Source organism: Fistularia commersonii, chromosome 31 (genome assembly GCF_037954325.1).
Source record: "Fistularia commersonii isolate RoL2024-O1a breed Wild chromosome 31, RoL_Fcom_v1.0, whole genome shotgun sequence".
Taxonomy (NCBI): domain Eukaryota; kingdom Metazoa; phylum Chordata; class Actinopteri; order Syngnathiformes; family Fistulariidae; genus Fistularia; species Fistularia commersonii.
In genome coordinates this window covers 7582501-7596670 of record NC_141314.1, presented here as the reverse complement: position 1 = coordinate 7596670, position 14170 = coordinate 7582501, and the positions used below count along the sequence as shown (strand labels likewise).

The 14170-nt window shown below is 46.8% G+C and overlaps 1 protein-coding gene across 2 annotated transcripts in view; it reads left to right on the top strand.

The window, feature by feature from the left end:
* il1rapl2 (interleukin 1 receptor accessory protein-like 2) overlaps window positions 1–14170 on the top strand; it is a 305106-nt gene that overhangs the window by 29268 nt on the left and 261668 nt on the right. The window lies entirely within an intron of this gene.

Genomic DNA, 14170 nt, shown 5'->3' with positions numbered 1-14170 from the left:
GGATTCCCTCCTGTCCGTCACATTTGCCATTTGAGAGTCTGCGGGTCCTGATACTTTGGAAGCAATTATAGGAGTCCTTCAGAGATGTGTGTGTGTGTGTGTGTGTGCACGTGCATGCGTGTGCTCAGACACTGTATAGTTCAAACTTGCTTGAATGCTCCTCATGGTTGAGCTTGTAGTGTTTCCATGCTGAGGTTTTAAGTCTCTGGTGATCTGGTGCTCTTTTGATGGCTTGGGTGTGAAGCTGCAGCTGAAGCAATGTGTGTGTGTGTGTGTGTGTGTGTGTGTGTCTGTTTGTGTGTGTGTGTGTGTACTCCATGTCACATCCTCTTGTCCTCATCTTCTAAAATGTTGTGATCCATCGTCGGTTCCAAACCTTCAGAACGCAGGCGCGGCTGCCATGTTTGTCTGGAGATGTTCCCGTTCAGCCTGACCCTCCGCAAACGGCGTGCAGATGTTTTCCCGACGGGACGTCAGAGCGTCACTGTTCATGGAGGAGTTGAGGTTTAGGGGGTGTTTAGACTGAGTCAGGTGTGTGTGTGTGTGTGTGTGTGTGTGAGAACCCCTTCCTCTCAGGGTGCTCTTGTCTTGGATTCATTCTATCTGCTTAGAACCATTTAAACCATTGGGATTTTTTAAACCAAATTGCATCTGCAGATATCAGTAGTTTGTGTGTGTGTGTGTGTGTGTGTGCGTGCGGCCCCTGAGGCATGGATCTGCTCACACACAAACACTTTACCATCAGTTTTCTTAACTGGTATTTTGAATACATTTATAATTACAAACCAGGCTGCAGAAGATGCTGTTTAATAACTCCAATTGCTGCAGATTTCTAATCAATCAGTGCCTACTCTTTGTACTCTCTGGATATAAACATCCCATAATTCCCTGATCATGTCACATCTCATCGGCCTCCTCCCGCCTGTGTCAGTCCAGGCCTGGTCTTCACGGCTGCATGTCTGCAGACCAGAACCGTCTTTCGCTGGTTCCATCACCACAGCTTGGACTGTTCCCGAGAAGGTCCACACAAGGCAGCTTGCGTGTATATATGTGTGTGTGTGTGTGTGTGTGTGTGTGTGTGTGTCACTCATTGACATCACTTGGGGAGAGCTGGTCACAAACGTAAGGTGATGTTCTTGTCTGTGGAGAAAAACATCTAATTACAGAGCAGTTACTCCTGAAGGTGAAGGTTTTTGAGGTTCATCTGTCCTCAGCCTCATCTTGTTGTCATGGTTACCAGGGTCCACGCTGTTTTGGAATATTTACTTTTCCTTCCTTCCCGGCTGATGTGCTGTAGTTTGTGCGAGCAGCGGGTTGTCCTTCTGGCCTGGGGTGGTTTTGTTTTATTGTATGTGTGTGTGTGTGTGTGTGTGGTTGTGTGCGCGCTCAGTTGACTCCTTTGTAAACTTCTGATAACTCTTTAGTTTTGCCCTGGACTGCGCGAGCGGAGTCTCTCGCTGTCTCTGGTTTGATCCGAGGGCGGGTTTCCACTCGTCCACGTTTCGTGATGATACCCAGGAGAACCACACACAGCATATATTTACTGTATACCTGCAAACCGCGGCGTGGTCTAAGTGTTGCTTCTGCTGTCTCTGGTGCCTGGGGTTCTGTGTCGTGAGTTAAACGCTGAGCGGGTCTCTGGACGGTGTGAGACGGGAAGAAAAGCAGAGCGCTGAATAATAGATCTCTACATTATGAGCCCCGGTCGCTCGGCGGAAGCTGCAGGAGGGAGTGACGGCAGGAGGGGCGAGGGGAAACCTCACGGCGTAAATTGTAATAAACGCTCGGATCTCCGGCAAACATGAGGCGCTGCTAGGCGTCGACTGAACATCAGTGTTGCCGTTGTACTTGAGAGCAAAGTACTTACAGCACTGTCTGCAGGAGCACTGCTGGATGAATAAAATTTCAATTATTTTTGGATGGTATGGCCATCTGCAAGCCTGCCCGGCATCCCTTCATTGTGTTTGGAGCTTCTGATTAAGACTCAGCTTGTGTTGGTTGAGGCAGAGGGCGTAAAAGGCGGCGTTTCTTCACCTCTGTGTCCAAATGCTTGCTTCTGGTGGAACGTCGGGCTCCCGCGGATCATCTCTTCGAGTGTGGGCCGGACCTGCTCCGTGCGGAAGGCGTCCTCGGACTACTGGGCCGGGCTTTCGAGCCGGAGAAAGAACATCTAACCTGTCACACTGGACGCAAACTAAATAAGTACATTGAAAAATGTATGAAAATGTATGGAAAATCTTCTGAACGTCTCCATTTATATTCATATTTATTGATACTATAACTCAGGGGTCCCCGAACTTTTTCCTGCTAGAGCCAAATAACTTATCCCTTCTCTGACGGGGGGGCCGGGCCAGTTTGTAACAAAAAGTGTGACGATCGCAGAGGTGTCTAAACGTAAACATTTATTTTTTTCCAGAAAGCCACACATAACCAAAAATTAACCCTTTCTGGGATCTTGACAGGAAAAAAAAAAAGAAGTAAAAAAACAGAAAATAAATAATAACACTATTAATGAAATGAATAACACTATTTATGAAATAAAAAAAAAAAACCAAATAACCCTTTCAAGTTGAAAAAAAAAGTAAAAAACAGAAAATAAATAATAACACCATTAATGAAATGAATAACACTATTTATGAAATAAAAAATAACCAAATAACCCTTTCAAGTTTTTCACAAATAAAAAGACCAAGGAACATTAACATTCTTGTAGCCACAACTGTTTGCAAGCAGGCTATGAAACCAGACTGATACCAACAACTACCAAGTTAAATACAACCACCAGGTAAAAGACGCTGCATTCTGAATCTATTTTTCTCCCACCTACCTAATTATTTCGCAATTATTCCGAATTATTTGACAGGGGTTTTTCCAGGATTTCTTTTTTTCAGGAAGGGTTTTCAGATGAGGCCGAAGGGTGGAATAGAATGCTGGGTTCTATGCATGTACAAGTCATGATTATGTGGCCAGAATTAAAAAAAAAAAATCATAATGCATCTCTAGTGTTGTTCAGGGGCCGGGCAAAATGTGGATGAAAGAATGTCGCCTATGGGGATCAATAAAGTTTATCTTATCTTAAAAGTTTTTATTTTTATTTTCATGTATTTCTTTATTTTTTTTTCTATTTCCCTGGAGTAGATGCATGAAGAAGATGCCTTCTGCTGCCTGCAGGAGAAAGAGTTTAGATGGGAATTTTAGAAGCGGAAAAATGAAATAAATAATAGGAGACAGAGCGCGTGGGCCAGTGAATTGATGGATGAAAAGGATCTGTGGGCGGGATCAGCGCCGATCTGCTGACTCTGGGCTTCAATGAAGATACCAATCACACTGGCTGTCAGTCAGCGCCACCGATGGAGCCGATGCCGCTCCGGTTTAGAACGTCGGTGGACTCCGTCGACGATCTTCATATCTGGGCTGTTCATGAGGTCTGGAGAACACGGTACACTCGTGTTTTCTCAGACCTTGGGATCCCGGAAGGTACGGTCACGGCAGATGAGAGCTCTTTCGTTCACCCGTGGTGACATTTAGCGCGTAAACGTGCACGAACGCCCTCTGCTTGGATCTCCACCCGTGACCGATGAACTCCAGAAGCTTCTTCAGTGAGAGGAGACCTCCTCTTCACCAGAGGCCGGGGCAGATCGCGCAGAAGTTTTCTTTCTTTTCCCTCTGCTGCCCTTTATTTACTGCTCTTGATGACAGATGTGTGTGTGTGTGTGTGTGTGTTTGTGTGTGTGCCTGCATCCTATCCATATCAGAGAAATGTTTGGCCGAATATTGACGAGGAAAACATTCAGGACTCATCAGAAGCACCTCCAGCCTCAGGGCTTCACAGAGGATAGTGTCGCATTAGTGAAAGGATTATTTAACTGTTGGGTTCATTCATGAGACATGGATCCTCCAGGAGGATGGGTTCCTCCTGGTTCCTCCTGGTTCCTCCGGGTTCTCCGTGTTCCTCCAAGTCAGAACACACTCATCTTGCAGGGTGTGGACATATGAATGACTGAGTTCATTGATTTTTTTTTTTTTTTTTGAATCAGAACATATGAGATTTGTCAGGATGTCTGGTCTCCACTGAAGCTCCTGCATGTTTTTGGACTGTGGGAGGAACCCTGAGGAGCCCCATGCAGACACAGCGAGAACATGAAGATCCTTGATGCCCCCCCATCCCGTTCTCCTCGCCACTGCTGCGTCTTCTTCCTCCTGTCCTCCTCCTGTCCTGGCCTTCCTCACTTTCTCTGGGTCTAATCGGCTTCAGCAGGGAGGGTTTTTTTCTGCTTTTCTTTGTGCAGCGATCAGGCATTAATGCCAATGAGGCTGCCTCTCCCTCGTAATCTGGTGGATGGACATGGAGGAAGTGTGGATCATCTGGAGATGGTCTCCATCATGGAGATGTTTATCATCTTGCAAGAACTTCCTTGAAGTTTGACAAGAGGGATTTATGATCCTTAACATGTTTGATAAAGTTCTCTAACAGCGACGTAGAGGGCAACAGTCAGACCTAAATACACACTGCTCCACTCCGACACACACACACGCATGTGCGCACACACACACACACACACACACACACATTGTCCCGCCTCGCTCCAAGGTCATATTAAAAATTCATGGGTTCTGTTGTTCTGCAGTCAAATATTGATAAAGGCTTGACACCAGTTCAACTCTGTGCATCAGGGGGTTCGCACTGAGCACACACACACACACACACACACACACACACACACACACTCATGCCAGCTGGGCTGCCTGTGCACACGCAGGGCACATACGTAAACCCATTCAATCAGTGGTGTGAAGGTCCACAGAGGGGACACACTGAAGGCCAGTAGATGTTCGGATGATTCTGGCTCCGACAGGTTTACACACCTGTCTGGACTGCTGGGGGAGAGACACCGCAATGCCTGGAGTGTGTGTGTGTGTGTTAGTGTGTGTGTGTGTAAGAGACCAAACTGTGTATGACCCTTTTATATGTGACTCATTTAACACACCTGTGATACAATACATCACACACAGTAACACACAGCAGCTGGAGGATTAGTGTATGTTGTAATGACCACACTTTACACTAGATATTCACACACACACACACACACACACACACACACACACAGCTATGGTAGTAGAGTTCAGTGTCTTGCCAAAGGGCACTGAGGCATGCGTGGTGGAAAAGGTGGAATTGAGCCACCGCTCGTCCAATGAGGTTTCCTGGTCTCCCAGTTAAGACACAGCCGCCATGATTAATGGTCCCTTCACCTTTTCTCATTGATCTAACTCCTATGGGCGGGATACGTTTGTGTGTGTGTGTGTGTGTGTGTGTGTGTGTGTGTATTTGACTTAAATTAAGAGGATATACACACAAGTACTTAGGGTCAACAGTCCAGAGCAATGGAGAGTGTGGAAAAGAGGAAAAGAAACAGGTTCAAGCAGGTTGGAATGGGTGGAGAAAAGTGTCGGGGGTACGAAGAGATAGAAAACTATCAGCCAGAATGAAAGGAAAGGCGATCAAGACAGCGGTGAGACCAGCGATGCCGTGTGGTTTAGAAACTGTAACGATGATGAAAAGACAGGAGGCAGAGCTGGAGGTCGCAGAGATGAAGATACTAAGTTTCTCTTTGGGAGTGATGAGGATGGATTGGATCAGGAAAGAGTTTATCAGAGGAACAGCACATGTTAGATGTTTTGGAGAGAAGGTCAGAGAAGCCAGACTGAGATGGTTGGGTCATTTACAGAGGAGGGAGAGTCAATATATAACATATATATATAAGATATGGTCATTTCTTTTCATCTCAGCAGTTGCCTGTAATGGTAACAGTGTAAATGTAACTGAATACAATGTAAAATAAATGTAACTAACTCCTTAAGGTAAATAACTTTGAATTCATAACTCATTCAAATCCAAAATGTTATGCAAAAAAAAATTAAACAAAAAAAGTTTGCTAGTTGCTCTGTTGCAACACAAATCCTTTTATGTTGACAGGTTAAGAAACCCACATTACTCCATCGATCAATGATCAAACTATCCAAGCGAATAAAGAAAAATATCATCCAACACATGACATTAACTTTGCCCAAAACCTTTTTGTCACAATTGAGAGGGACAGAATAAGTACGACCAACCGAACATATGCGACAGATGTAGAATTTTACCGAAACAAACAAAGGTACACAGCCTTGTAGAAACACTAAACGCATTGCTACACATATACAGTATGTATATATATGAGATATATAATCTAATGGCGGGACAGCGTCACTTCACGGGTCACATGATCAGCATTAAATGTGGGAAATGTAGTTGTAATGATAGTTGTACCTACACAATGGGTGAGGGAAAGGAGGTGTGTGAAGAAGAGGTGGAGGAAGGACGAGTGGAATCATGGGGGGGCAGGAGAGAGGAGGACCATGAAGGAGTTTCTCCTGGTCCTTCAGAAGATGTTCATCTGAGGAGAACCTGGCGTGGAGCTGCTTCGCCAGGAAAAGAAACCATGAGATGGAGCTGGAACAAATCCATAACATCGATTTGCGGGAATCCAGGAGTGCAACAAACTGGAGGTCTGAGTCCTGAGATGTTCCTGGACCTGATGGGATGGTTTCTCCAACAGGCCTGTAGATAATGTCCTTTAAACATCCTTGATGATGTCCCAGTAGATGTACACAATGGTTAGATCTGGTGTGTGTGCATGATTTATACTCCTTGCTATCAAGTGCTGAGATGACTTTTCTGCACAGTCAGCATCTCCCAGGCTTGGTGGACCACAGCCTCCACCACACTTGTGTTGCACCTCTCTCTCCAACACACACACACACATATGCACACCTTTCTGCTGCTACATGCTAACATGCTATTCATACCTCAGCCTCTATCTAGTGCAAATCATATCTCCTGCAGATCTTCTGCAGGAACTCAAAGGAGTTCCTTCTATAGAAACATCCCATGCACCTCCTCAGGTGCTCCAGATGCCCGAAACCACTGCTGATCCGGGTGACATTCATGGTGGTGTGACACTGTAATTGGTGTTTCCACTCACTGAGGAGGAGTGTGAGGTACCCAGCCTAAGGGGCCCATAGCAGTGTGTGTGTGTGTGTGTGTGTGTGTGTGTGTGTCGCCCTTGTTTGGGAATCAAACCTTCAGTGGCCCTCTGGGGAGGTTGCTGCTGTTACCACTGATCAATAGATTGTTGTCATCACACACCTCTGATAGTGTGTGTGTGTGTGTGTGTGTGTGTGTGTACATCATTATCAGCTGCTGTTTATCAGCACAAGTTGCATGGAATCTGACAGTTAGGACAGAATTAGTTCTCCAGACCTGGCTGGGGTGAAGGCATCAGGACCTGCTTTGGACTCACCTCGGTCCATCTGAGGAGGACACCTTGAAACGACCACTGAGATATAATTATTTAGCAGGAGATCCTATCAGGGACCGTTCTTATTGATATGAATGTGTGTATGTGTGTGTGTGTATATATATACATATACGTATATAAATTCCAGACAATAAACTGCTGCTTCTTTCACACACCTTGAGCATTGCGGCTTAAACAATGATGTGGCTAATTTATGGAAATTGATGGAAACATTTAGCCGCGTCACATCGGACAGATTAAATTACCGTGAAATTCCAAGGCTTCTCAATTCCGACGCCGCAGAAGACGACTTTACTGGTTTTAGTGCGCGGGAGGAAGACGAAGATAGCGATCAGCTGGAGTAGGACAAAGCAAGGATAGAAAAAGGATGGATGGATGGACTTTTCCTTGTGTCTTTTTATTGTTAATCTTTTTCTTCAGGCGTGTTTCAAGCACTGTTTGGAAAAAAAGCATTTCCAGTACGTATTTCTAGATGTTACGGGCATGTATTTAATTAAAAATTAAAAAAATGTTTGCATAAATATCTCATGTTACAACATGGACACCTGTGGCTTAAAGACAAGTGCAGCCTGTATATGTACACATACAGTATATTTATATTTATTTTCAGCCGGTGCGGCTTATAGTCAGGTGCGCTCAATAGTCCAGAAATTACGTTGTGTGTATACAGTATATATATATATCACTCATCATCACATCTCAAGCGTCAGCGACTGGGGGATTTCAGATGTCTTCATTATATGCATATTGTCTTCCCACGTCTAGATCAGGGTCTTCAACATACCGGGTTGGTTTCGTGAAAGTTCTCCTCCTCCAAGATCTGACGATGTGCCGCGCTCAGAGAATCGATGAGCGTTAAATCGGCCTCCGAGTGTCAAACTGCACACATCTCCTTCTCGTTGAGAACGTTGTGCTGGAGGAACACGGAGTGAAGCAAGTCCTGCCTGCAGGGGATGTTCCTGCACGCCGGCGAACAGGAAGCGCTGGCACGCTAAATGTTGAGTTACTGTGCGGCTCGCAGTTTGGCACTGCTGAAGGTTGTGTGTTTGGATCCGTGCCATCTCACCTCTGGTCTTTGTTGACACCGTCCAAGTGTGTGTGTGTGTGTGTTTCTGTCAGATTTCCAATTTTCATCTCCTTATCAAGACATGAGTGTGAGAAGGTAACAGGTTAGCGTGCTAGCGTCAGACTCAACCCGGTCTTCTCCAGGCTGACGTCAATGCTCTGGGAGCAAAAGGAACATTTGGAGTTGTGATAAGATGGTGAAGATCTTCACTAGACGGTCAGAAAGAAGTTGCAGAAAACAAGGTGGGGTTTTTGTTGAAAAGAAGGTAATTTCAATTTACAATCCTTCTGGGACCCGATAGAGAGGACAAAGGATGCAAGCGCTGGATGTGACATTGATAAACCCACGGCTGAATGTGTGTGTGTGTGTGTGTGTGTGTGTGTGTGTGTGTGGCAGTCATCTACTAAGCTTTTGTCTGAAGGGCAGTTAAGGATCATTCAGACTGTTGGCGCCGGGCGCTTTGGACGCTGTGGGAAAACTCTCCGCCATGTATTGACCATGTAATTACCAGTGAATAATGCGTGCATAAATGCAGCCACACACGTGTGAGTGTGTGTGCGTGTGTGTGTGTGAAGTGCATTCTCAAGGGAGACTTGCTCTCGACAATCTAATCCGGTTGAATGATCTCCTCCAGCCGTTGCAGCTCAGCAGAGCTGCACAGTGGCGTTCAGCGGCGTACGCCAGCCACCATGTTGTCTTTCCCGCGCTTCCTCTTGGCTGTTGCTAGGTAACTAATGGAGACTATAGTCCAATGGGCCCCCCGGGCTACCAGTGAAATACTTGTTTACAATTCAAATTCACATATTTATACAATTGATCACTTCAGAAACTATAACTTTGCATATTTGATCCGTTTCTGCTTCTGCTGCTTCTGGGGCTCGCAGACAAACATCAACATTTGGACCCGAATAAGAACGGAGAACAGTGTTCTTCACATGGCGAGGCAGTGCAGGGAGAAGATAAAAACACCTCAACCATCTGATAGTCCATGGTTATGGTGGGTTCCACCTCCACTGTGCCCCCATCTCGGTCCTCTTCTTCTTCTTGGCTGGTTTGTTTTGTCCTATGGTACTTAAGATGCATGTCTCAGGTGCTTGTGTCCCACCCATCCATACCGTGGTCCCTCACCGCCTGCGGGAATGCAGGACTAGAAAGTTCCCCTAAAAAAGGCTACTTCCTGGACTGAACCTCCAGCTGGACACTTCTTAGAGCTGTTCACGTCATCGGCTGACGTCGGCGTCCCCGACATCATCCGGAGGCGAGAAGGTCCGTCGTAATGTCCTCAACGTTGGGATGATTTTTCAATGACGATTCATCCATTTTGCAAATCTCTCTTCTCTTTTCACTGCCCACCTGATGCCACCACGGACACAGTTTCATGTTCACCCTCCTCTTCCCCGTCTCTCCGCCCCCTGTTCATTCAGAATAGAAGCTGACAGGGAATCATTAGCCGCATAATGAAAAGCAGCAGAGCAGTAATATATACCGTCACTGTCTATTATGGCTCTTTAGCCTAAAGACCCTGCATGTAAATGAGGCCGTGTTCTCCTCCGCTCCAGTCAAGGAGGTGCAGATGAATATCTCCCCAATGTTCCAGGACACGTCGCCGCCGTTCTCGTCCGTTCAGCGCTGCATTGTGACCGGCAGACAGGGAGACGATCGCAGCTTCTTTTTTTCTTGTACACGCCGACACTTGTAGGCTTCGCCCCGGGACGAGGAAGACGGAAGACGGGGAGGCCATTTGACACAGACAGACTTGGTTTCACCGAGGACTGTCTGGGAGTGGAGAATGAATTCCAGATTTCGGGTCATCTACCAAAGCTGGTTCCAGATTATGACATGGCCAACGTTCACGGCACCTTGTAGGTGGGACTTTACTGTGTGTTAACTATTCCTTTGAGATGCTTTTGGTTGCTATGTTTGTTAGAGCCGGTCTTTTAGAAAGGAACCATCAGCTATCCTCCTCCTCTTCCGTGCTCCAGGGTAGCGGCCCTACCTGCCGTCGCCGTCACCTTCAATTCGCTGCTGACTCGACTAATAAATCAAAGAATGCCGGAGAACGTCATTCCGGCATGAGCCCTGTGGTGGAACCGGTGACCTGTGAAATAAGTGGAATCTCCTGTGCCTGGTCAGTTTAAAAGGAAATGAAGGGATATGAGCTTCACGCTCGGATTCTATCAGCAGCGTCCCTGGTGTGGACCGGGAGCCCACAGTCAGTGTGCAGGATCTTGTGAAGCTCTTGCACTGTGTGCGATGGAGGTAACCGGAGATGTTAGCTGATCCCGGTCCTCGTGGAGTTCGACAATAAACCAGACCCTGTATCTGCTGAGAGGGGGTCCGGCTTCGGCGCCTGGAAGGACCCGAGTGAATCGGGTTATCTGAAAAGGCCGCTGTCCAAACAGCGCATCGTCTGCAAACAGCTTTACTTTACCGGACTTGTAGCCTCGGCGCCTGCGCTGCTGTTTGTTCAAAACACCGGTAATGAACGGATTTGGAGTCATGTATTCTTTCTAGTGTGTTAGCCGCCGGTATAGCGCTTGTGTGTGTGTGTGTGTGTTTGTGTGTGTGTGTGTGTGTGTGCATCAACACACAAACACACCCCCACAGATCCCTCTCAGTCTCCCAGCTAAATGGTGGATGTGTTTCACCCCCTGATTTGCGAGGTTCTGTTCCCCCTCTGCAGCTCAGCAGCCCCTTCCAGGCACCTTCAACTGGTCTGATGACACACCTCCTTAATCAAGGTTTCAGCTGCTCTTTTGAACCGTTCAATTCCTTGAAGCGACACACACACACACACACAATGCGATGCACCTGTCATTTTAACTTAGAATCCCCCGAAGAGCAGGTTCTGGCTGGAAGCTATGACAAATATAGAAGTGAAGTGGTTATTATTTATTCACACCAGGTAGGCGCTGGACACACTTCTCCTCCGTGCAGGACCGGGATGGCCGAGCGTGAACGTCCCTTTGTGTTGTCGTGTGAATCGCGGCGAATCACAGAAAAGGTTTTCACCCCGTAGCGGATCCGGTTCATTGTTCCGGCTCTCGGGCCTGAAAGCCGCGCCTTGCTTTCGACCCACGGCTGAAAGCTTTGACAAATTCCCTGCTCGGTACGTTGTTTCTCCGCCGCCGCCATTCCTGGCAACTAGAGCAGAGCTAACGCACGCTCTGGCAACTCGCCGCACTGTGAGGGGAAGTTGCACGAAAAAAAAAACAACAAAATGTTGGTGGTTGAATTGACGGGTTAAAGCCCAAATGTGACAAATCCAATTATGCTTCAAAAAATAGGCTCAGATCGAAGCTCTGCTGGATCTCCACCTGAGGATCCGGGTCACAGAAACAAACTGTTGAATTTGGGTGATGTTAGTTGATGTTTACCCTCTGATTGGAAGTTCTTCTTGAAGTTTTTCTGCATCCTAAACTCGGCCGGCTCCTCTGCGGCATCTGACTGTCTCTGGTCTCACCCATGGAACCGCTGGAACTCATGAGCTGCTCAAAGGTTGTTCTCGTCCAGGGCAATCCTTCAAACATCTGATAAACTAACACCATTCTGCCAAGCTATCTCTCCATCCACACTCGTACAGGGGCATCAGCCACTCTCGGTGTTCCAGGAAGTCGTCTCCTCTGGGGGGAACCTTCTAGTTTTGCATTCCTTCAAGCACTGAGGGGCCACAGTGGTATCTGCAACATGCACCTTCACTCCAAAACAACAGATGAAGAAGAAGAAGAAGACAGCGTAATAATAATAATACATGGGATTTTTATAGACGCTTCACAAGTAAAAAACAGAAGGAACAGAACATACACAGAATTATTGGGAAGAAGTCCATAATTGCAGAGTGTGGCGATGAGCGCCAGTCCAGGGACAAGCTGGAGGAGCTTCGCCGGTGTGCAGTTGAGTGTCGTGCTGCTGTGTGGAGGCAAGTGTTGGAGCTGGATGTCGGAGATGGATTTTTGGTGGAGGGAGAGATGGTGGAGCAGGAGGAGCAAGAAGATTTCGGCCGATGGAAAATGCCGTCTTGCTAGGCGCCATCGGGATCCGGAGTTTCGAGAGGCTAGCCGGCTAGCTAGCTAGCCAGCCAGCCTGCTCAGGTCGGCAAGCTAGTTTGGTAGCTTGCTGGAGATTGTCCAGGTGAGCCTTTGTCTTTGGTTTGGTTGATGGGTTGGACAACACGGAGGTGGCAGCTGCAACAGCGTTCATGGAATCATCACGATGGACTATCAGATGGTTGAAGTGAGTTCCACTAATCTCCAAAGAACGAAGATGGACAGGGGAAGGAGACTGTAGGAGCTCAGGTCCATGGTCCCTGGTTCCTCTGTTGTCTGAATGCACCAAGAATGGGCCTTATTCTTGAGAGGGTTCGAGGAGCTTTGAGAAGTTCCTGCTGTGAGAAGGTGGATATATTTGACAATGGTTTGATAAAACCCCTCTGGAGATGCCAGCAGGGACAGAGACTTGTCTTTTGAGACCTCCATGTACGGCATGAGAGGACCTGGTCGGCGGTAACGGCTGTTTGAGAGGCTCGAGCTGCAGTTTCAGGGAAATTAATACTGTACTGAAAGATGGAATCAGATGGAGAGGTGCAAACATCACCTCCTCATGCTTCAAGACCGACATCCTCAGCCAGGATCCATCTGCTTGGTGTCGCCACTGACGTGTTCATGGCTTTGTGCCTTCATTGAGAAGGAGCTGCTGCTCCCTCCTGACCTATTCTTCAATTAAAAAAAAACACTAATATCCCCGAGACTGCATTGCCCTAGTTATTAGCCAAGTGCATGCAAACACACACACACACACACACACACACACACACACACACACGCAGAGTACTGCCGTCAGCATCTTCATCCTCTCACAAGTATACACTATGCTTGAATGAATAAGAACACAAAGCTGTTTTTTCCACTATATTTCTGATGAGTTTTTTTTTCTTTTTCTAGTTTGTTTCACCTGCATGTGTGTGAGTTTGAGTTTGTGTGTGTGTGAGTGTGTGTGTGTGTGTGTGTGTGTGTGTGTGTGTGTGTGCATGTGTTTGGCATGCTCCCTCCGTGTTTGCACGTTGTTGGATGATGCCACTCACTCAGCGGTAAAAATCAGAGTGTGAGAGCGGACTTGATTTCCTTGTGTGTGTGTGTGTGTGTGTGTTTGTGTGTGTGTGTGTGTGTTTTGAAGAACTGACTGCGGTGAGTTGGCCCATGGCTCCTCCTGCCTACATGTAGGCCTGACCCTGGGCAGCAGCAGAGGCTCTTCATCCTGCATTGCTGCCAAGAACACATTAAAGAGAGGATGGGAGTGTGACCAGCTCCATGATGATAATAATAATAATAATAATAATAATAGGGATAGGCTTCAGCATCCCCCGAGTCCCTGAGTGTAGGATATGCGGCAGAAGATGGATAATAATAATAATAATAATAATGATGTTTATATCTACAGAGCTTGTGGAATTTGTATGCCTTTGAATGTAACAGCGAAAGCAAGTTTTTCATTTTGAAAATAGATAGATACTGTAGATAACAACCTTTATCTCCAGCTTGGATTAGAAGATGGAGGCTTTGGCCCCACGGACCTTAACTTCTGCTGTTTGCCCTTAATATCAGGAACATGGGTGGTGAGCCTGTCCTCTCTGGTGGCCATGGATTGATGTGGGGAACTGATGCTTCACCTCATGTCGTTGAGTTGATCCATTTTAGTTTTCCGGGGAACGTCAGGACTTGGATATATGTTTACACATTCTAAC